This window comes from Amaranthus tricolor, chromosome 7 (assembly GCF_026212465.1).
Source record: "Amaranthus tricolor cultivar Red isolate AtriRed21 chromosome 7, ASM2621246v1, whole genome shotgun sequence".
Classification (NCBI taxonomy): domain Eukaryota; kingdom Viridiplantae; phylum Streptophyta; class Magnoliopsida; order Caryophyllales; family Amaranthaceae; genus Amaranthus; species Amaranthus tricolor.
In genome coordinates, this window is record NC_080053.1 from 22530027 (window position 1) to 22554476 (window position 24450).

Sequence of the window (24450 nt, forward strand, 5' to 3'; positions counted from 1 at the left end):
CAAAATTGGTTTGTTTTGCACGAAACTTGGCACACACCACTTTTTGGTATATATTATTGTGTTTAAGTGGTTAGAATGTAAAATCATAGTCATATGCTAGAAATTACGTGTTAAGTTGCGTTTTTAAGCGTTTTTGGCACTTTTGCGCATAAACTAGCTCAAACTTGGTTTGTTTTGTACAAAACTTCGCACACAACACTTTTTAGTATATATAATTGTGTTGAAATGTTAAGAATTGAAAATCATAGTCATATGCTAGAAATTACGTGTTAGGTTGCGATTTTAAGGGTTTTAATGCATTTTTGGCACTTTTGCGCATAAAGTAGCTTAAACATGGTTTGTTTTGTACGAAACTTGGCAATCAACACTAATTGTTAGAATTTAAAATCATAGTCATATGCTAAAATGACGTGTTAAGTTGCGATTTTCTAGGTTTTTAAGTTTTTTTCGCACTTTTGCGCATAAATTAGCTCAAACTTAGTTTGTTTTGTACGAAATTTGGCTCATAACACTTTATGGTATATATCATTGTGTTGAAGTGGTTAGAATTGAAAATAATAGTCATATGCTAGAAATTACGTGTTAAGTTGCGATTTTAAGGGTTTTTAAGCATTTTTGGCCCTTTTGCGCATCAAGTAGCTCAAAAATGGTTTGTTTTGCACGAAACGTGGCACAGAACACTTTTTGCGATATAATATTTTTTTTAAGTGGTTAGAATTGAAAATCATAGTCAGATGCTTGAAATTGAGTGTTAAGTTGCGATTTTATGGCGTTTTAAGCATTTTTGGCACTTTTGCGCATAAAGTAGCTCAAACTTAGTTTGTTTTGCACACAACATGGCACACAACACTTTTAGGTATATATTGTGGTGTTGAAGTGGTTAGAATTGAAAATCATAGTCATATGCTAGAAATTACGTATTAAGTTGCGATTTTATGGGTTTTTAAGCATTTTTGGCACTTTTGCGCATAAAGTATCTCAAATTTGTTTGTTTTGCACGAAACTTGGCACACAACACTTTTTTGGTAAATATTATTGTGTTGAAGTTGTTAGAATTGACTATCATAGTCATATGCTAAAAATTGCGGTTTAAGTTTCAATTTTAAGGGTTTTTAAACGTTTTTGGCACTTTTGCGCATAATGTAGCTCAAACATGGTTTGTTTTGCACGAAACTTGGCACACAACACTATTTGGTACATATTATTGTCTTGAAGTGGTTAGAATAGAAAATCATAGTCATATGCTACAAAATACGTGTTAATTTGCGATTTTAAGGGTTTTTAAGTGTTTTTGACACTTTGGCGCATAAAGTAGCTCAAACTTTTTTTGTTTTGCATGAAACTTCGCACACAAAAATTTTTGGTATATATTGTTGCGTTGAAGTGGTCAGAATTGAAAATTATAATCATATGCTAGAAATTACGTGTTAAGTTGCGATTTTAAGGGTTTTTAAGCGTTTTTTGCCCTTTTGCGCATAAAGTAGCTCAAACTTGGTTTGTTTTGCACGAAACTTGGCACACAACACTATTTGGTATATATTATTGTGTTGAAGTGGTTAGAATTGAAAATCATTGTCATATGCTAGAAATTACGTGTTAAGTTGCAATTTTATAGGTTTTTGAGCATTTTTGGCTCTTTTGCGCATAAAGTAGCTCAAACTAGGTTTGTTTTGCACGAAGCTTGGCACACAACACTTTTTGGTATATGTTATATTGTTGAAGTGGTTAGAAATGAAATTCATAGTCACATGCTACAAATTACGTGTTAAGTTGCGATTTTAAGGGTTTTTAAGTGTTTTTGGCACATTAGCGCATTAAGTAGCTCAAACTTGGTTTGTTTTGCACGAAACTTGGCACACAACACATTTTGGTATATAACATTGTGTTGAAGGGGTTAGAAATTAATATTATAGTCATATGTTTGAAATTACGTGTTAAGTTGCGAATTTAAGGGTTTTTAAGAGTTTTAGGCCCTTTTGAGCATAAAGTAGCTCAAACTTTGTTTGTTTTGCACGAAACTTGGCACACAACACTATTTGGTATATATTATCTTGTTGAAATGGTTAGAATTCAAAATCATTGCCGTATGGTAGAAATTACGTGTTAAGTTGCGATTTTAAGGGTTTTAAAGCGTTTTTGGCGCTTTTGCGTATAAAGTAGCTCAAACCTTGTTTGTTATGCACGAAACTTGGTACACAACACTTTTTGGTAAATATTATTGTGTTGAAGTTGTTAGAATTGACAATCATAGTCATATGCTACAAATTATGTGTTAGGTTGCGATTTTAAGGGTTTTTAATCGTTTTTGGCACTTTTGCGCATAAAGTAGCTTACTCATGGTTCGTTTTGCAAGAAACATAGCACACAACACTATTTGGTAAATATTATTGTGTTGAAGTTGTTAGAATTGACAATCATAGTCATATGCTACAAATTACGTGTTAAGTTGCGATTTTAAGGATTTTTAAGTTTTTTGCACTTTTGCGCATAAAGTGGCTCAAACTTGGTTTGTTTTGCACGAAACATGGCACACAAAACTTTTTGGTATATGTTATCGTGTTGAAGTGGGTTAGAATTGAAAATCATAGACATATGTTTGAAATTACGTGTTAAGATGCGATTTTAAGGGTTTTTTTAAGCGTTTTTGACACTTTTGCGCATAAACTAACTCAAACTTGGTTTGTTTTGCACGAAACTTGGCACACAACACTTTTTGGTATATATTAATGTGTGGAAGTGGTTAGAATTGAAAATCATAGTCATATGCTAAAAATTACGTGTTAAGTTGCGCTTTTAAGGATTCTTAAGTTTTTCGCACTTTTGCGCATAAATTGGCTCAAACTTGGTTTGTTTTGCACGAAACTTGGCAGACAAATCTTATTGGTATATATTATTGTGTTGAAGTGGTTATAATTGAAAATCATAGTCATATGTTTGAAATTACGTGTTATGTGTCGATATTAAGGGTTTTTTATGCGTTTTTGGCACTTTTGCGCACAAAGTAGCTCAAACTTGGTTCGTTTTGCACGAAATTTCGCACACAACACTTTTTGGTATATATTATTGTGCTGAAGTCGTTAGAATTGAAAATCATAGTCATATGCTAGAAATTACGCGTTAGGTTGCGATTTTAAGGGTTGTTAAGGGTTTTTGGCACTTTTGCGCATAAAGTAGCTCAAACATAGTTTGCTTTGCATGAAACTTGACAGACAACACTATTTGGTATAAAGTAGCTTAAACTTTTTGTGTTTTGCTTGAAACTTGGCACACAAAACTTTTTGGTATATATTGTTGCGTTGAAGTGGTCAGAATTGAAAATCATAATCATATGCTAGAAATTACGTGTTAAGTTGCGATTTTAAGGGTTTTTAAGCGTTTTTGGCACTTTCGCGCATAAAGTAGCTCAAACTTGGTTCGTTTTGCACGAAACTTTTCACACAACACTTTTTCGTATATATTATTGTGTTGAAGTGGTTAGAATTGAAAATAATACTCTTATGCTAGAAATTACGAGATAGGTTGCGATTTTAAGGGTTGTTAAGCGTTTTTTGCACTTTTGCGCAGAAAGTAGCTCAAACATAGTTTGTTTTGCACGAAAGTTGGCACACAATACTATTTGGTATATATTATTGTGTTGAAGTGGTTAGAATTAAAAATCATAGTCATATGCTAGAAATTACTTGTTAAGTTGCAATTTTATAGGTTTTTAAGCATTCTTGGCACTTTTGCGCATAAAGTAGCTCAAACTTGGTTTGTTTTGCACGAAACTTGGCACACAACACTTTTTGGTATATGTTATTGTGTTGAAGTGGTTAGAATTGAAAATCATAGTCATATGCTTGAAATTACGTGTTAGGTTGCGATTTTATGGATTTTTAAGCATTTTTTGAACTTTTGCGCATAAAGTAGCTCAAACATGGTTTCTTTTGCACAAAACTTGGCACACAAAACTATTTGGTATATATTATTGTGTGAAAGTGGTTAGAATTGAAAATCATAGTCATATGCTACACATTACGTGTTAAGTTGCGATTTAAAGGGTTTTTATGTAGTTTTGGCAATTTTGCGCATAACGTAGCTCAAATTTGGTTTGTTTTGCACGAAACTTGGCACACAAAACTTTTTGGTATATATTGCTGTGTTGAAGTGGTTAGAATTGAAAATCATAGTCATATGCTACAAATTACGTGTTAAGTAGCGATTTTAAAGGTTTTTAAGCGTTTTTGGCACTTTTGCGCATAAACTAGCTCAAACTTGGTTTGTTTTGCACGAAACTTGGCACACAACACTTTTTGGTATATATTATTGTGTTGAAGTGGTTAGAATTGAAAATCATAGTCATATGCTACAAATTACGTGTTACGTTGCGATTTTAAGGATTCTTACGTTTTTCGCACTTTTGCGCATAAAGTGGCTCAAACTTGGTTTGTTTTGCACGAAACTTGGCAGACAAATCTTTTTGGTATATATTATTGTGTTGAAGTGGTTATAATTGAAAATCATAGTCATATGTTTGAAATTACGTGTTATGTTGCGATATTAAGGGTTTTTTATGCTTTTTTGGCACTTTTGCGCACAAAGTAGCTCAAACATGGTTTGTTTTGCACGAAGCTTGGCACACAACACTTTTTGGTATATGTTATTTTGTTGAAGTGGTTAGAATTAAAAATCATAGTCATATGCTACAAATTACGTGTTAAGTTGCGATTTTAAGGGTTTTTAAGTGTTTTTGGCACTTTGGTGCATAAAGTAGCTCAAACTTTTTTTGTTTTGCTTGAAACTTGGAACACAAAACTTTTTTGTATATATTGTTGCGTTGAAGTGGTCAAAATTTAAAATCATAATCTAATGCTAGAAATTACGTGTTAAGTTGCGATTTTAAGGGTTTTTAAGCGTTTTTTGCCCTTTTGCGCAAAAACTAGCTCAAACTTGGTTTGTTTTGCACGAAGCTTGGTACATAACACTTTTTGGTATATGTTATTGTGTTGATGTAGTTAGAATTGAAAATCATAGTCATATGCTACAAATTACGTGTTAAGTTGCGATTTTAAGGGTTTTAAAGTGTTTTTGGCACACTGGCGCATAAAGTAGCACAAACGTTTTTTGTTTTGCTTGAAACTTGGAACACAAAACTTTTTTGTATATATTGTTGCGTTGAAGTGGTCAAAATTTAAAATCATAATCTAATGCTAGAAATTACGTGTTAAGTTGCGATTTTAAGGGTTTTTAAGCGTTTTTTGCCCTTTTGCGCATAAAGTAGCTCAAACTTGGTTTGTTTTGCACGAAACTTGGCACACAAAACTATTTGGTATATATTATCTTGTTGAAGTGATTAGAATTTAAAATTGTAGTCATATGCTAGAATTTACGTGTTAAGTTGCGATTTAAAGGGTTTTTATGTATTTTTTGCACTTTTACGCATAACGTAGCTCAAATTTGGTTTGTTTTGCACGAAACTTAGCACACAAAACTTTTTGGTATATATTTTTGTGTTGAAGTGGTTAGAATTGAAAATCATAGTCATATGCTACAAATTACGTGTTAAGTAGCGATTTTAAGGGTTTTTATGCGTTTTTGGCACTTTTGCGCATAAACTAGCTCAAACTTGGTTTATTTTGTACGAAACTTGGCACACAACACTTTTTGGTATATATTATTGTGTTGAAGTGGTTAGAATTGAAAATCAGAGTCATATGTTTGAAATTACGTGTTATGTTGCGATATTAAGGGTTTTTTATGCGTTATTGGCACTTTTGCGCACAAAGTAGCTCAAACATGGTTCGTTTTGCACGAAACTTTGCACACAACACTTTTTGGTATATGTTATTGTGCTGAAGTGGTTAGAATTGAAAATCATAGTCATATGCTACAAATTACGTATTAAGTTACGATTATAAGGGTTTTTAAGTGTTTTTGGCTCTTTGGCGCATAAAGTAGCTCAAGCTCTTTTTGTTTTGCTTGAAACTTGGAACACAAAACGTTTTGGTATATATTGTTGCGTTGAAGTGGTCAGAATTGAAAATCATAATCATATGCTAGAAATTACGTGTTAAGTTGCGATTTTAAGGGTTTTTAAGCGTTTTTTGCCCTTTTGCGCATAAAGTTGCTTAAACTTGGTTTGTTTTGCACGAAACTTTGCACACAAAACTATTTGGTATGTATTCTCTTGTTGAAGTGGTTTGAATTTAAAATCATAGTCATATGCTAGAAATTACGTGTTAAGTTGCGATTTTATGGGTTTTTAAGAGTTTTTGGAACTTTTGCGCATAAAGTAGCACAAACTTGGTTTGTTTTGCACGAAACTTGGCGCACAAAACTTTTTGGTATATAATATTTTATTGAAGTGCTTAGAATTGAAAATCATAGTCATGTACTAAAAATTACGTGTTAAGTTACGATTTTAAGGGTGTTTAAATGTTTTTAGAACTTTTGCGCATAAAGTAGCTCAAACTTGGTTTGTTTTGCACGGAACTTGGCACACAACACTTTTTGGTATATATTGTTGTGTTGAAGGGGTTAGAATTGAAAACTATAGTCATATGTTTGAAATTACGTGTTAAGTTGCGAATTTAATGGTTTTTAAGAGTTATAGGCCCTTTTGCGCGTAAAGTAGCTTAAACTTGGTTTGTTTTGCACGAAACTTTGCACACAAAACTATTTGGTATATATTATCTTGTTGAAGTGGTTTGAATTTAAAATCATAGTAATATGCTAGAAATTACTTGTTAAGTTGCGATTTTATGGTTTTTTAAGAGTTTTCGGAACTTTTGCGCATAAAGTAGCTCAAACTTGGTTTGTTTTGCACAAAACTTGGCGCACAAAACTTTTTGGTATATAATATTTTATTGAAGTGGTTAGAATTGAAAATTATAGTCATGTGCTAGAAATTACGTGTTAAGATGCGATTTTAAAGATTTTTAAGTGTTTTTGGAACTTTTGCGCATAAAGTAGCTCAAACTTGGTTTGTTTTGCACGAAACTTGGAACACAACACTTTTTGGTATATGTTATTGTGTGGAAGTGGTTAGAATTGAAAATCATAGTCATATGCTACAAATTACGTGTTAAGTTGCGATTTATAGGGTTTTTATGCATATTTGGCACTTTTGCGCATAACGTAGCTCAAATTTGGTTTGTTTTGCACGAAACATGGCAAAAAAAACTTTTTGGTATATATTGTTGTGTTGAAGTGGTTAGATTTGAAAATCATAGTCATATGCTACAAATTACGTGTTAAGTTGCGATTTTAAGGGTTTTTAAGCGTTTTTGGCACTTTTGCGCATAAAGTAGCTCAAACTTGGTTTGTTTTGCACGAAACATGGGGCACAAAACTTTTTGGTATATATTATTGTGTGGATGTGGTTAGAATTGAAAATTAGTCATATCTTTGAAATTACGTGTTATGTTGCGAATTTAAGGGTTTTTAAGAGCTTTAGGCCCTTTTGCGCATAAAGTAGCTCAAACTTGGTTTGTTTTGCACGAAACTTGGCACACAAAACAATTTGGTATATATATTATCTTGTTGAAGTGGTTAGAATTTAAAATCATAGTCATATGCTAGAAATTACTTGTTGAGTTGCGATTTTATGGGTTTTTAAGAGTTTTCGGAACTTTTGCGCATAAAGTAGCTCAAACTAGGTTTGTTTTGCACGAAACATGGCGCACAAAACTTTTTGGTATATATTATTTTATTGAAGTGGTTAGAATTGAAGATTATAGTCATGTGCTAGAAATTACATGTTAAAATACGATTTTAAAGATTTTTAAGTGTTTTTGGAACTTTTGCGCATAAAGTAGCTCAAACTTGGTTTGTTTTGCACGAAACTTGAAACACAACACTTTTTGGTATATGTTATTGTGTGGAAGTGGTTAGAGTTGAAAATCATATTCATATGCTAAAAATTACGTGTTAAGTTGCGATTTAAAGGGTTTTTATGCATATTTGGCACTTTTGCGCATAACGTAGCTCAAATTTCGTTTGTTTTGCACGAAACATGGCAAAAAAAACTTTTTGGTATATATTGTTGTGTTGAAGTGGCTAGAATTGAAAATCATAGTCATATTCTACAAATTACGTGTTAAGTTGCGATTTTAAGGGTTTTTAAGCGTTTTTGGTACTTTTGCGCATAAAGTAGCTTAAACTTGGTTTGTTTTGCACGAAACTTGGCGCACAAAACTTTTTGGTATATATTAACTTATTGAAGTGGTTAGAATTGAAAATCATAGTCATGTGCTAGAAATTACGTGTTAAGTTGCGATTTTAAGGATTTTTATGTGTTTTTGGAACTTTTGCGCATAAAGTAGCTCAAATTTGGTTTGTTTTGCACGAAACTTGGCACACAACACTTTTTGGTATATATTATTGTGTGGATGTGGTTAGAATTGAAAATTAGTCATATCTTTGAAATTACGTGTTATGTTGCGAATTTAAGGGTTTTTAAGAGCTTTAGGCCCTTTTGCGCATAAAGTAGCTCAAACTTGGTTTGTTTTGCACGAAACTTGGCACACAACACTATTTGTTATATATTATGTTGTTGAAGTGGTTAGAATTCAAAATCATTGTCGTATGGTAGAAATTACGTGTTAAGTTGTGATTTTATGGGTTTTTAAGCGTTTTTGGCGCTTTTGCGTATAAAGTAGCTCAAACTTGGTTTGTTTTGCACGAAACTTGGCACACAACACTTTTTGGTATATATTATTGTTTGAAGTGGTTAGAATTGAAAACCATAGTCATATGCTACAAATTACGTGTTAAGTTGCGATTTTAAGGATTTTTAAGTTTTTCGCACTTTTGCGCATCAAGTGGCTCAAACTTGGTTGTTTTGCACGAAACTTGGCAGACAAAACTTTTTGGTATATATTATTGTGATGAAGTGGTTAGAATTGAAAAAAATAGTCATATGTTTGAAATTACGTGTTATGTTGCCATATTAAGGGTTTTTCATGCGTTTTTGGCACTTTTGCGCATAAAGTAGCTCAAACTTGGTTCGTTTTGCACGAAAAATTGCAGACAACACTTTTTGGTATATATTATTGTGTTGAAGTGGTTAGAATTGAAAATCATAGTCATATGCTAGAAATTACGTGTTAGGTTGCGATTTTAAGGGTTGTTTAGCGTTTTTGGCACTTTTGCGCATAAAGTAGCTCAAACATAGTTTGTTTTGCACGAAACCTTGCACACAACACTATTTGGTATATATTATTGTGTTGAAGTGGTTAAAATTGAAAATCATTGTCATATGCTAGAAATTACGTGTTAAGTTGCAATTTTATAGGTTTTTGAGCATTTTTGGCACTTTTGCGCATAAAGTAGCTTAAACTAGGTTTGTTTTGCACGAAGCTTGGCACACAACACTTTTTGGTATATGTTATTGTGTTGAAGTGGTTAGAAATGAAAATCATAGTCATATGCTACAAATTACGTGCTAAGTTGCGATTTTAAGGGTTTTAAAGTGTTTTTGGCACATTGGCGCATAAAGTAGCTCAAACTTTTTTTGTTTTGCTTGAAACTTGGCACACAAAACTTTTAGGTATATATTGCTGCGTTGAAGTGGTCAGAAATGAAAATCATAATCTTATGCTAGAAATTACGTGTTATGTTGCGATTTTAAGGGTTTTTAAGCGTTTTTTGCCCTTTTGCGCATAAAGTAGCTCAAACTTGGTTTCTTTTGCACGAAACTTGGCACACAAAACTATTTTGTATATATTATCATGTTGAAGTGGTTAGAATTTAAACTCATAGTCATATGCTATAAATTACGTGTTAAGTTGCGATTTTATGGGTTTTTAAGAGTTTTTGGAACTTTTGCGCATAAAGTAGCTCAAACTTGGTTTGTTTTGCACTAAACTTGGCGCACAAAACTTTTTGGTATATATTACTTTATTGAAGTGGTTAGATTTGAAAATCATAGTCATGTACTAGAAATTACGTGTTAAGTTGCGATTTTAAGGATTTTTAAGTGTTTTTGGAACTTTTGCGCATAAAGTGGCTCAAACTTGGTTTGTTTTGCACGAGACTTGGCAGACAAAACTTTTTGGTATATATTATTTTGATGAAGTGGTTAGAATTGAAAATTATAGTCATATGTTTGAAATTACGAGTTATGTTGCGATATTAAGGGTTTTTTATGCATTTTTGGAACGAAACATTGCACACAACACTTTTTGGTATATATTATTGTGTTGAAGTGGTTAGTATTGAAAATCATAGTCATATGCTAGAAATTACGTGTTAGGTTGCGATTTTAAGGGTTGTTAAGCGTTTTTGGCATTTTTGCGCAAAAAGTAGCTCAATCATAGTTTGTTTTGCACGAAACCTTGCACACAACACTATTTGGTATATATTAAGGTGTTGAATTGGTTAGAATTGAAAATCATTGTCATATGCTAGAAATTACGTGTTAAGTTGCAATTTTATAGGTTTTTGACCATTTTTGGCACTTTTGCGCATAAAGTAGTTTAAACTAGATTTGTTTTGCACGAAGCTTGGCACACAACACTTTTTGGTATATGTTATTGTGTTGAAGTGGTTAGAAATGAAAATCATAGTCATATGCTACAAATTACGTGCTAAGTTGCGATTTTAAGGGTTTTTAAGTGTTTTTGGCACATTGGCGCATAAAGTAGCTCAAACTTTTTTTGTTTTTCTTTAAACTTGGCATACAAAACTTTTAGGTATATATTGCTGCGTTGAAGTGGTCAGAATTGAAAATCATAATCTTATGCTAGAAATTACGTGTTATGTTGCGATTTTATGGGTTTTTAAGTGTTTTTTACCCTTTTGTGCATAAAGTAGCTCAAACTTGGTTTCTTTTGCACGAAACTTGGCACACAAAACTATTTGTTATATATTATCTTGTTGAAGTGGTTAGCATTTAAACTCATAGTCATATGCTATAAATTACGTGTTAAGTTGCGATTTTATGGGTTTTTAAGAGTTTTTGGAACTTTTGCGCATAAAGTAGCTCAAACTTGGTTTGTTTTGCACTAAACATGGCGCACAAAACTTTTTGGTATATATTGTTTTATTGAAGTGGTTAGAATTGAAAATCATAGTCATGTGCTAGAAATTACGTGTTAAGTTGCGATTTTAAGGATTTTTAAGTGTTTATTGAAGTTTTGCGCATAAAGTGGCTCAAACTTGGTTTGTTTTGCACGAAACATGGCAGACAAAACTTTTTGGTATATATTATTTTGTTGAAGTGGTTAGAGTTGAAAATTATAGTCATATGTTTGAAATTACGTGTTATGTTGCGATATTAAGGGTTTTTTATGCGTTTTTGGAACGAAACATTGCACACAACACTTTTTGGTATATATTATTGTGTTGAAGTGGTTAGAATTGAAAATCATATTTATATGCTAGAAATTACGTGTTCGGTTGCGATTTTAAGGGTTGTTAAGCGTTTTTGGCACTTTTGCGCATTAAGTAGCTCAAACATAGTTTGTTTTGCATGAAACTTGTCACACAACACTACTTGGTATATATTATTGTGTTGAAGTGGTTAGAATTGAAAATCATTGTCATATGCTAGAAATTACGTGTTAAGTTGCAATTTTATATGTTTTTGAGCATTTTTGGCACTTTTGCGCATAAAGTAGCTCAAACTTGGTTTGTTTTGCACGAAGCTTGGCACACAACACTTTTTGGTATATGTTATTGTTTTGAAGTGGTTAGAAATGAAAATCATAGTCATATGCTACAAATTACGTGTTACGTTGCGATTTTAAAGGTTTTTAAGTGCTTTTGGCACATTGGCGCATAAAGTAGCTCAAACTTTTTTTGTTTTTGCTTGAAACTTGGCACACAAAACTTTTAGGTATATATTGTTGCGTTGAAGTGGTCAGAATTGAAAATCATAATCATATGCTAGAAATTACGTGTTATGTTGCGAATTTAAGGGTTTTTTAGAGTTTTAGTCCCTTTTGCGCATAAAGTAGCTCAAACTTGGTTTGTTTTGCACGAAACTTGGCACACAACACTATTTGTTATATATTATCTTGTTAAAGTGGTTAGAATTCAAAATCATTGTCGTATGGTAGAAATTACGTGTTAAGTTGCGATTTTATGGGTTTTTAAGCGTTTTTGGCGCTTTTGCGCATAAAGTAGCTCAAACTTGGTTTATTTTGCACGAAACTTGGCACACAACACTTTTTCGTACATACTATTGTTTTGAAGTGATTTGAAATGAAAATCATAGTCATATGCTAAAAATTATGTGTTAAGTTGCGATTTTATGGGTTTTTTTGCGTTTTTGGCACTTTTGCACGTAAATTAGCTCAAATTAAATTTTTTTACACGAAACTTGATACAGAACACTATTTGGTATATAATATTGTGTTGAATTGTTAGAATTTAAAATCATAGTCATATGCTAGAAATTACGTGTTAAGTTGCGGTTTTAAGGATTTTTAAGCGTTTTTGGCACTTTTGCGCATAAACTAGCTCAAACTTGGTTTGTTTTGCACGAAACTTGGCACACAACACTTTTTGGTATATATTATTGTGTTGAAGTGGTTAGAATTGAAAACCATAGTCATATGCTAATAATTACGTGTTACTTTGTGATTTTAAGGGTTTTTAAGCGTTTTTGGCCCTTTTACACATAAAGTAGCTCATACTTGGTTTGTTTTGCATGAAACTTGGCACACAACACTATTTGGTACATATTATTGTGTTGAAGTGGTTAGAATTGAAAATCGTAGTCTTATTCTAGAAATTACGTGTTAGGTTGCGATTTTAAGAGTTTTTAAGCGTTTTGGCACTTTTGCGCATAAAGTAGCTCAAACATGGTTTGTTTTGCAAGAAACTTGGCACACATCACTATTTGGTATATATTATTGTGTTGAAGTGGTTAGAATTGAAAATCATAGCCATATGCTACAAATTACGTGTTAACTTGCGATTTTAAGGATTTTTAAGTTTTTCGCACTTTTGCGCATAAAGTAGCTCAAACTTGGTTTGTTTTGCACGAAACTTGGGACACAAAACTTTTTGGTATATATTGATGTGTTGAAGTGGTTAGCATTGAAAATCATAGCCATATGTTTGAAATTACGTGTTAAGTTGCGATTTTAAGCGTTCTTAAGCTTTTTTGGTACTTTTGCGTATAAAGTAGCTGAAACATGGTTTGTTTTGCACGAAACTTGGCACACAACACTATTTGGTATATATTATCTTGTTGAAGTGGTTAGAATACAAAATCATAGTCATATGCTAGAAATTACGTGTTAAGTTGCGATTTTAAGGGTTTTTAAGCGTTTTTGGCACTTTTACGCATAAAGTAGCTCAAACTTGGTTCGTTTTGCACGAAAGTTTGCACACAACACGTTTTCGTGTATATTATTGTGTTGAAGTGGTTAGAATTGAAAATCATAGTCATATGCTAGAAATTACGAGTTAGGTTGCGATTTTAAGGGTTGTTAAGCGTATTTAGCACTTTTGCGCATAAAGTAGCTCAAACTTGGTTTGTTTTGCACAAAACTTGGCGCACAACACTTTTTGGTATATGTTATTGTGTTGAAGTGGTTAGAATTGAAAATCATAGTCATATGCTCTAAATTACGTGTTAGGTTGCGATTTTAAGGATTTTTAAGCGTTTTTGGCACTTTTGTGCATAAAGTAACTCAAACATGGTTGTTTTGCACGAAACTTCGCACACACCACTATTTGTTATATATTATTGTGTTGAAGTGGTTAGAATTGAAAATCATGGTCATATTCTACAAATTACGTGTTAAGTTGCGATTTTAAGCGTTTTTAAGTGTTTTTGGCACTTTTGCGAATAACGCGGCTAAAACTTGGTTTGTTTTGCACGAAACTTGGCATAGAACACTATTTTAAGTGGTTTGAATTGAAAATCATAGTCATATTATTGTGATTAAGTGGTTTGAATTGAAAATCATAGTCATATTCTTGAACTTACGTGTTTAGTTGCGATTTTAAGAGTTTATAAGCGTTTTTGGCACTATTACGCATAAACTAGGTCAAATTTGGTTTGTTTTGCACGAAACTTGGCACACAACACTTTTTGGTATATATTATTGTGTTGAAGTGGTTAGAATGTAAAATCATAGTCATATGCTAGAAATTACGTGTTAAGTTGCGTTTTTAAGCGTTTTTGGCACTTTTGCGCATAAACTAGCTCAAACTTGGTTTGTTTTGTACAAAACTTCGCACACAACACTTTTTAGTATATATAATTGTGTTGAAATGTTAAGAATTGAAAATCATAGTCATATGCTAGAAATTACGTGTTAGGTTGCGATTTTAAGGGTTTTAATGCATTTTTGGCACTTTTGCGCATAATGTAGCTTAAACATGGTTTGTTTTGTACGAAACTTGGCAATCAACACTAATTGTTAGAATTTAAAATCATAGTCATATGCTAAAATGACGTGTTAAGTTGCGATAGGTTTTTAAGTTTTTTTGGCACTTTTGTGCATAAATTAGCTCAAACTTAGTTTGTTTTGTACGAAATTTGGCTCATAACACTTTTTGGTATATATCATTTTGTTGAAGTGGTTAGAATTGAAAATAATAGTTATATGCTAGAAATTACGTGTTAAGTTGCGATTTTAAGGGTTTTTAAGCATTTTTGGCCCTTTTGCGCATCAAGTAGCTCAAACATGGTTTGTTTTGCACGAAACGTGGCACAGAACACTTTTTACGATATAAATTTTTTTTTAAGTGGTTAGAATTGAAAATCATAGTCAGATGCTTGAAATTGAGTGTTAAGTTGCGATTTTATGGCGTTTTAAGCACTTTTGCACTTTTGCGTATAAAGTAGCTCAAACTTAGTTTGTTTTGCACACAACATGGCACACAACACTTTTAGGTATATATTGTGGTGTTGAAGTGGTTAGAATTGAAAATCATAGTCAAATGCTAGAAATTACGTAATAAGTTGCGATTTTATGGGTTTTTAAGTATTTTTGGCACTTTTGCGCATAAAGTATCTCAAATTTGTTTGTTTTGCAGGAAACTTGGCACACAACACTTTTTTTGTAAATATTATTGTGTTGAAGTTGTTAGAATTGACTATCATAGTCATATGCTAAAAATTGCGGTTTAAGTTTCAATTTTAAGGGTTTTTAAGCGTTTTTGGAACTTTTGCGCATAAAGTAGATCAAACTTGGTTTGTTTTGCACGAAAATTGGCACACAACACTTTTTGGTATATATTATTGTGTTGAAGGGGTTAGAATTGAAAACTATAGTCATATGCTTGAAATTACGTGTTAGGTTTTGATTTTAAGGATTTTTAAGCGTTTTTTGAACTTTTGCGCATAAAATAGCTCAAACATGGTTTGTTTTGCACAAAACTTGGCACACAACACTATTTGGTATATATTATTGTGTGGAAGTGGTTAGAATTTAAAATCATAGTCATATGCTACAAATTACGTGTTAAGTTGCGATTTAAAGGGTTTTTATGTATTTTTGGAACTTTTGCGCAAAACGTATCTCAAATTTGGTTTGTTTTGCACGAGACTTGGCACACAAAACTTTTTGGTATATATTGTTGTGTTGAAGTGGTTAGAATTGAAAATCATAGTCATATGCTACAAATTACGTGTTAAGTAGCGATTTTAAGGGTTTTTAAGCGTTTTTGGCACTTTTGCGCATAAATTAGCTCAAACTTGGTTTGTTTTGCACGAAACTTGGCACACAACACTTTTTGGTATATATTATTGTGTTGAAGTGGTTAGAATTGAAAATCATAGTCATATGTTTGAAATTACGTGTTAGGTTGCGATTTTAAGGGTTGTTAAGCGTTTTTGGCACTTTTGCGCATAAAGTAGCTCAAACATAGTTTATTTTGCACGAAACTTGGCACACAACACTATTTGATATATATTATTGTGTGGAAGTGGTTAGAATTTAAAATCATTGTCATATGCTAGAAATTACGTGTTAAGTTGCAATTTTATAGGTTTTTAAGCATTTTTGGCACTTTTGCGCAAAAAGTAGCTCAAACTTGGTTTGTTTTGCACGAAGGTTGGTACATAACACTTTTTGGTATATGTTATTGTTTTGATGTAGTTAGAATTGAAAATCATAGTCATATGCTACAAATTACGTGTTAAGTTGCGATTTTAACGGTTTTTAAGTGTTTTTGGCACATTGGCGCATAAAGTAGCACAAACGTTTTTTGTTTTGCTTGAAACTTGGAACACAAAACTTTTTTGTATATATTGTTGCGTTGAAGTGGTCAAAATTGAAAATCATAATCTAATGCTAGAAATTACGTGTTAAGTTGGAATTTTAAGGGTTTTTAAGCGTTTTTTGCCCTTTTGCGCATAAAGTAGCTCAAACTTGGTTTGTTTTGCACGAAACTTGGCACACAAAACTATTTGGTATATATTATCTTGTTGAAGTGGTTAGAATTTAAAATCATAGTCATATGCTAGAATTTACGTGTTAAGTTGCGATTTAAAGGGTTTTTTTTGTATTTTTTGCACTTTTACGCATAACGTAGCTCAAATTTGGTATGTATTTTTGTATGTGAAGTGGTATGTATTTTTGTGTTGAAGTGGTTAGAATTGAAAATCATAGTCATATGCTACAAATTATGTGTTAAGTAGCGATTTTAAGGGTTTTTATGCGTTTTTGGCACTTTTGCGCATAAACTAGCTCAAACTTGGTTTATTTTGTACGAAACTTGGCACACAACACTTTTTGGTATATATTAATTGTGCTGAAGTGGTTAGAATTGAACTACAAATTATGTATTAAGTTACGATTATAAGGGTTTTTAAGTGTTTTTGGCTCTTTGGCGCATAAAGTAGCTCAAGCTCTTTTTGTTTTGCTTGAAACTTGGAACACAAAACGTTTTGGTATATATTGTTGCGTTGAAGTGGTCAGAATTGAAAATCATAATCATATGCTAGAAATTACGTGTTAAGTTGCGATTTTAAGGGTTTTTAAGCGTTTTTTGCCCTTTTGCGCATAAAGTTGCTTAAACTTGGTTTGTTTTGCACGAAACTTTGCACACAAAACTATTTGGTATATATTATCTTGTTGAAGTGGTTTGAATTTAAAATCATAGTCATATGCTAGAAATTACTTGTTAAGTTGCGATTTTATGGTTTTTTAAGAGTTTTCGGAACTTTTGCGCATAAAGTAGCTCAAACTTGGTTTGTTTTGCACAAAACATGGCGCACAAAACTTTTTGGTATATAATATTTTATTGAAGTGGTTAGAATTGAAAATTATAGTCATGTGCTAGAAATTACGTGTTAAGATGCGATTTTAAAGATTTTTAAGTGTTTTTGGAACTTTTGCGCATAAAGTAGCTCAAACTTGGTTTGTTTTGCACAAAACTTGGAACACAACACTTTTTGGTATATGTTATTGTGTGGAAGTGGTTAGAATTGAAAATCATAGTCATATGCTACAAATTACGTGTTAAAATGCGATTTAAAGGGTTTTTATGCATATTTGGCACTTTTGCGCATAACGTAGCTCAAATTTGGTTTGTTTTGCACGAAACAAGGCAAAAAAAACTTTTTGGTATATATTGTTGTGTTGAAGTGGTTAGAATTGAAAATCATAGTCATATGCTACAAATTACGTGTTAAGTTGCGATTTTAAGGGTTTTTAAGCGTTTTTGGCACTTTTGCGCATAAAGTAGCTCAAACTTGGTTTGTTTTGCACGAAACTTGGCGCACAAAACTTTTTGGTATATATTAATTTATTGAAGTGGTTAGAATTGAAAATCATAGTCATGTGCTAGAAATTACGTGTTAAGTTACGATTTTAAGGATTTTTAAGTGTTTTTGGTACTTTTGCGCATAAAGTAGCTCAAATTTGGTTTGTTTTGCACGAAACTTGGAACACAACACTTTTTGGTATATATTATTGTGTGGATGTGGTTAGAATTGAAAATTAGTCATATCTTTGAAATTACGTGTTATGTTGCGAATTTAAGTGTTTTTAAGAGCTTTAGGCCCTTTTGCGCATAAACTAGCTCAAACTTGGTTTGTTTTGCACGAAACTTGGCACACAAAACAATTTGGCATATATTATCTTGTTGAAGTGGTTCGAATTTAAAATCATAGTCATATGCTAGAAATTACTTGTTGAGTTGCGATTTTATGGGTTTTTAAGAGTTTTCGGAACTTTTGCGCATAAAGTAGCTCAAACTTGGTTTGTTTTGCACGAAACTTGGCGCACAAAACTTTTTGGTATATATTATTTTATTGAAGTGGTTAGAATTGAAAATTATAGTCATGTGCTAGAAATTACGTGTTAAGATGCGATTTTAAAGATTTTTAAGTGTTTTTGGAACTTTTGCGCATAAAGTAGCTCAAACTTGGTTTGTTTTGCACGAAACTTGGAACACAACACTTTTTGGTATATGTTATTGTGTGGAAGTGGTTAGAATTTAAAATCATAGTCATATGCTACAAATTACGTGTTAAGTTGCGATTTAAAGGGTTTTTATGCATATTTGGCACTTTTGCGCATTACGTAGCTCAAATTTGGTTTGTTTTGCACGAAACATGGCAAAAAAAACTTTTTGGTATATATTGTTGTGTTGAAATGGTTAGAATTGAAAATCATAGTCATATTCTACAAATTACGTGTTAAGTTGCGATTTTAAGGGTTTTTTAGCGTTTTTGGCACTTTTGCGCATAAAGTAGCTTAAACTTGGTTTGTTTTGCACGAAACTTGGCGCACAAAACTTTTTGGTATATATTAATTTATTGAAGTGGTTAGAATTGAAAATCATAGTCATGTGCTAGAAATTACGTGTTAAGTTGCGATTTTAAGGGTTTTTAAGCGTTTTTTGCCCTTTTGCGCATAAAGTTGCTTAAACTTGGTTTGTTTTGCACGAAACTTTGCACACAAAACTATTTGGTATATATTATCTTGTTGAAGTGGTTTGAATTTAAAATCATAGTCATATGCAAGAAATTACGTGTTAAGTTGCGATTTTATGGGTTTTTAAAAGTTTTTGGAACTTTTGCGCATAAAGTAGCTCAAACTTGGTTTGTTTTGCAAGAAACTTGGCGCACAAAACTTTTTGGTATATAATATTTTATTGAAGTGCTTAGAATTGAAAATCATAGTCATGTACTAAAAATTACGTGTTAAGTTACGATTTTAAGGGTTTTTAAATGTTTTTGGAACTTTTGCGCATAAAGTAGCTCAAACTTGGTTTGTTTTGCACGAAACTTGGCACACAACACTTTTTGGTATATATTGTTGTGTTGAAGGGGTTAGAATTGAAAACTATAGTCGTATGTTTGAAATTACGTGTTAAGTTGCGAATTTAAGGTTTTTAAGAGTTATAGGCCCTTTTGCGCATAAAGTAGCTTAAACTTGGTTTGTTTTGCATGAAACTTGGCACACAACACTTTTTGGTATATATTATTGTGTTGAAAGGGTTAGAATTGAAAATCGTAGTCATATACTAGAAATTGCGTTTTAGGTTGCGATTTTAAGGGGTTTTTATCGTTTTTGGCACTTTTGCGCATAAAGTAGCTCAAACATGGTACGTTTTGCAAGAAACATGGCACACAACACTATTGGGTATATATTATTGTGTTCAAGTTGTTAGAATTGAAAATCATAGTCATATGCTACAAATTACGTGTTAAGTTGCGATTTTAAAGATTTTTTAGTTTTTCGCACTTTTGCGCATAAAGTTGCTCAAACTTGGTTTGTTTTGCACGAAATTTGGCACACAAAACTTTTTGGTATATATTATTGTGTTGAAGTGGTGAGAATTGAAAATCATAGTCATATGTTTGAAATTACGTGTTAAGTTGAGATTTTAAGGGTTTTTTTAAGCATTTTTGGCACTTTTGCGCATAAAGTAGCTCAAACTTGGTTCGTTTTGCACGAAAATTTTCACACAACACTTTTTCGTATATGTTATTGTGTTGAAGTGGTTAGAATTGATAATCATAGTCATATGCTTTATATTACGTGTCAGGTTGCGATTTTAAGGAATTTTAAGCGTTTTTGGAACTTTTGCGCATAAAAAAAGCTCAAACATGGTTTGTTTTGCACAAAACTTGGCACACAACACTATTTGGTATATATTATTGTGTGGAAGTGGTTAGAATTGAAAATCATAGTCATATGCTACAAATTACGTGTTAAGTTGCGATTTAAAGGGTTTTTATGTATTTTTGGCACTTTTGCGCATAATATAGCTCAAATTTGGTTTGTTTTGCACGAAACTTGGCACACAAAACTTTTTGGTATATATTGCTGTGTTGAAGTGGTTAGAATTGAAAATCATAGTCATATGACACAAATTACGTGTTAAGTAGCGATTTTAAGGGTTTTTAAGCGTTTTTGGCGCTTGTGCGCTTAAACTAGCTCAAACTTGGTTTGTTTTGCACGAAACTTGGCACACAACACTTTTTCGTATGCTGCAAACTTGGTTTTAAGGATTTTAAGGGTATATATTATTGTGTTGAAGTGGTTAGAATTGAAAATCATAGTCATATGCTACAAATTACGTGTTAAGTTTGCGATTTAAAGGGTTTTTATGCATATTTGGCACTTTTGCGCATAACGTAGCTCAAATTTGGTTTGTTTTGCACGAAACAAGGCAAAAAAAACTTTTTGGTATATATTGTTGTGTTGAAGTGGTTAGAATTGAAAATCATAGTCATATGCTACAAATTACGTGTTAAGTTGCGATTTTAAGGGTTTTTAAGCGTTTTTGGCACTTTTGCGCATAAAGTAGCTCAAACTTGGTTTGTTTTGCACGAAACTTGGCGCACAAAACTTTTTGGTATATATTAATTTATTGAAGTGGTTTAGAATTGAAAATCATAGTCATGTGCTAGAAATTACGTGTTAAGTTGCGATTTTAAGGATTTTTTAAGTGTTTTTGGTACTTTTGCGCATAAAGTAGCTCAAATTTGGTTTGTTTTGCACGAAACTTGGCACACAACACTTTTTGGTATATATTATTGTGTGGATGTGGTTAGAATTGAAAATTAGTCATATCTTTGAAATTACGTGTTATGTTGCGAATTTAAGGGTTTTTAAGACCTTTAGGCCCTTTTGCGCATAAAGTAGCTCAAACTTGGTTTGTTTTGCACGAAACTTGGCACACAAAACAATTTGGTATATATTATCTTGTTGAAGTGGTTAGAATTTAAAATCATAGTCATATGCTAGAAATTACTTGTTGAGTTGCGATTTTATGGGTTTTTAAGAGTTTTCGGAACTTTTGCGCATAAAGTAGCTCAAACTTGGTTTGTTTTGCACGAAACTTGGCGCACAAAAACTTTTTGGTATATATTGTTGTGTTGAAATTGTTAGAATTGAAAATCATAGTCATATTCTACAAATTACGTGTTAAGTTGCGATTTTAAGGGTTTTTAAGCGTTTTTGGCACTTTTGCGCATAAAGTAGCTTAAACTTGGTTTGTTTTGCACGAAACTTGGCGCACAAAACTTTTTGGTATATATTAATTTATTGAAGTGGTTAGAATTGAAAATCATAGTCATGTGCTAGAAATTACGTGGTTAAGTTGCGATTTTAAGGGTTTTTAAGCGTTTTTTTGCCCTTTTGCGATAAAGTTGCTTAAACTTGGTTTGTTTTGCACGAAACTTTGCACACAAAACTATTTGGTATATATTATCTTGTTGAAGTGGTTTGAATTTAAAATCATAGTCATATGCAAGAAATTACGTGTTAAGTTGCGATTTTATGGGTTTTAAAAAGTTTTTGGAACTTTTGCGCATAAAGTAGCTCAAACTTGGTTTGTTTTGCAAGAAACTTGGCGCACAAAACTTTTTGCTATATAATATTTTATTGAAGTGCTTAGAATTGAAAATCATAGTCATGTACTAAAAATTACGTGTTAAGTTACGATTTTAAGGGTGTTTAAATGTTTTTGGAACTTTTGCGCATAAAGTAGCTCAAACTTGGTTTGTTTTGCACGAAACTTGGCACACAACACTTTTTGGTATATATTGTTGTGTTTGAAGGGGTTAGAATTGAAAACTATAGTCATATGTTTGAAATTACGTGTTAAGTTGCGAATTTAAGGTTTTTAAGAGTTATAGGCCCTTTTGCGCATAAAGTAGCTTAAACTTGGTTTGTTTTGCATGAAACTTGGCACACAACACTTTTTGGTATATATTATTGTGTTAAAGGGTTAGAATTGAAAATCGTAGTCATATACTAGAAATTGCGTTTTAGGTTGCGATTTTAAGGGGTTTTAATCGTTTTTGGCACTTTTACGCATAAAGTAGCTCAAACATGGTACGTTTTGCAAGAAACATGGCACACAACACTATTGGGTATATATTATTGTGTTCAAGTTGTTAGAATTGAAAATCATAGTCATATGCTACAAATTACGTGTTAAGTTGCGATTTTAAAGATTTTTAGTTTTTCGCACTTTTGCGCATAAAGTTGCTCAAACTTGGTTTGTTTTGCACGAAATTTGGCACACAAAACTTTTTGGTATATATTATTGTGTTGAAGTGGTGAGAATTGAAAATCATAGTCATATGTTTGAAATTACGTGTTAAGTTGAGATTTTAAGGGTTTTTTAAGCATTTTTGGCACTTTTGCGCATAAAGTAGCTCAAACTTGGTTCGTTTTGCACGAAAATTTTCACACAACACTTTTTCGTATATGTTATTGTGTTGAAGTGGTTAGAATTGATAATCATAGTCATATGCTTTAAATTACGTGTCAGGTTGCGATTTTAAGGAATTTTAAGCGTTTTTGGAAATTTTGCGCATAAAAAAGCTCAAACATGGTTTGTTTTGCACAAAACTTGGCACACAACACTATTTGGTATATATTATTGTGTGGAAGTGGTTAGAATTGAAAATCATAGTCATATGCTACAAATTACGTGTTAAGTTGCGATTTAAAGGGTTTTTTATGTATTTTTGGCACTTTTGCGCATAATGTAGCTCAAATTTGGTTTGTTTTGCACGAAACTTGGCACACAAAACTTTTTGGTATATATTGCTGTGTTGAAGTGGTTAGAATTGAAAATCATAGTCATATGACACAAATTACGTGTTAAGTAGCGATTTTAAGGGTTTTTAAGCGTTTTTGGCGCTTGTGCGCTTAAACTAGCTCAAACTTGGTTTGTTTTGCACGAAACTTGGCACACAACACTTTTTCGTATGCTGCAAACTTGGTTTTAAGGATTTTAAGGGTATATATTATTGTGTTGAAGTGGTTAGAATTGAAAATCATAGTCATATGCTACAAATTACGTGTTAAGTTGCGATTTAAAGGGTTTTTTATGCATATTTGGCACTTTTGCGCATAACGTAGCTCAAATTTGGTTTGTTTTGCACGAAACAAGGCAAAAAAAACTTTTTGGTATATATTGTTGTGTTGAAGTGGTTAGAATTGAAAATCATAGTCATATGCTACAAATTACGTGTTAAGTTGCGATTTTAAGGGTTTTTAAGCGTTTTTGGCACTTTTGCGCATAAAGTAGCTCAAACTTGGTTTGTTTTGCACGAAACTTGGCGCACAAAACTTTTTGGTATATATTAATTTATTGAAGTGGTTAGAATTGAAAATCATAGTCATGTGCTAGAAATTACGTGTTAAGTTGCGATTTTAAGGATTTTTAAGTGTTTTTGGTACTTTTGCGCAATAAAGTAGCTCAAATTTGGTTTGTTTTGCACGAAACTTGGCACACAACACTTTTTGGTATATATTATTGTGTGGATGTGGTTAGAATTGAAAATTAGTCATATCTTTGAAATTACGTGTTATGTTGCGAATTTAAGGGTTTTTAAGACCTTTAGGCCCTTTTGCGCATAAAGTAGCTCAAACTTGGTTTGTTTTGCACGAAACTTGGCACACAAAATAATTTGGTATATATTATCTTGTTGAAGTGGTTAGAATTTAAAATCATAGTCATATGCTAGAAATTACTTGTTGAGTTGCGATTTTATGGGTTTTTAAGAGTTTTCGGAAACTTTTGCGCATAAAGTAGCTCAAACTTGGTTTGTTTTTGCACGAAACTTGGCGCACAAAACTTTTTGGTATATATTATTTTATTGAAGTGGTTAGAATTGAAAATTATAGTCATGTGCTAGAAATTACGTGTTAAGATGCGATTTTAAAGATTTTTAAGTGTTTTTGGAACTTTTGCGCATAAAGTAGCTCAAACTTGGTTTGTTTTGCACGAAACTTGGAACACAACACTTTTTGGTATATATTATTGTGTTGAAGTGGTGAGAATTGAAAATCATAGTCATATGTTTGAAATTACGTGTTAAGTTGCGATTTTAAGGGTTTTTTAAGCATTTTTGGCACTTTTGCGCATAAAGTAGCTCAAACTTGGTTCGTTTTGCACGAAAATTTTCACACAACACTTTTTCGTATATGTTATTGTGTTGAAGTGGTTAGAATTGATAATCATAGTCATATGCTTTAAATTACGTGTTAGGTTGCGATTTTAAGGAATTTTAAGCGTTTTTTGGAACTT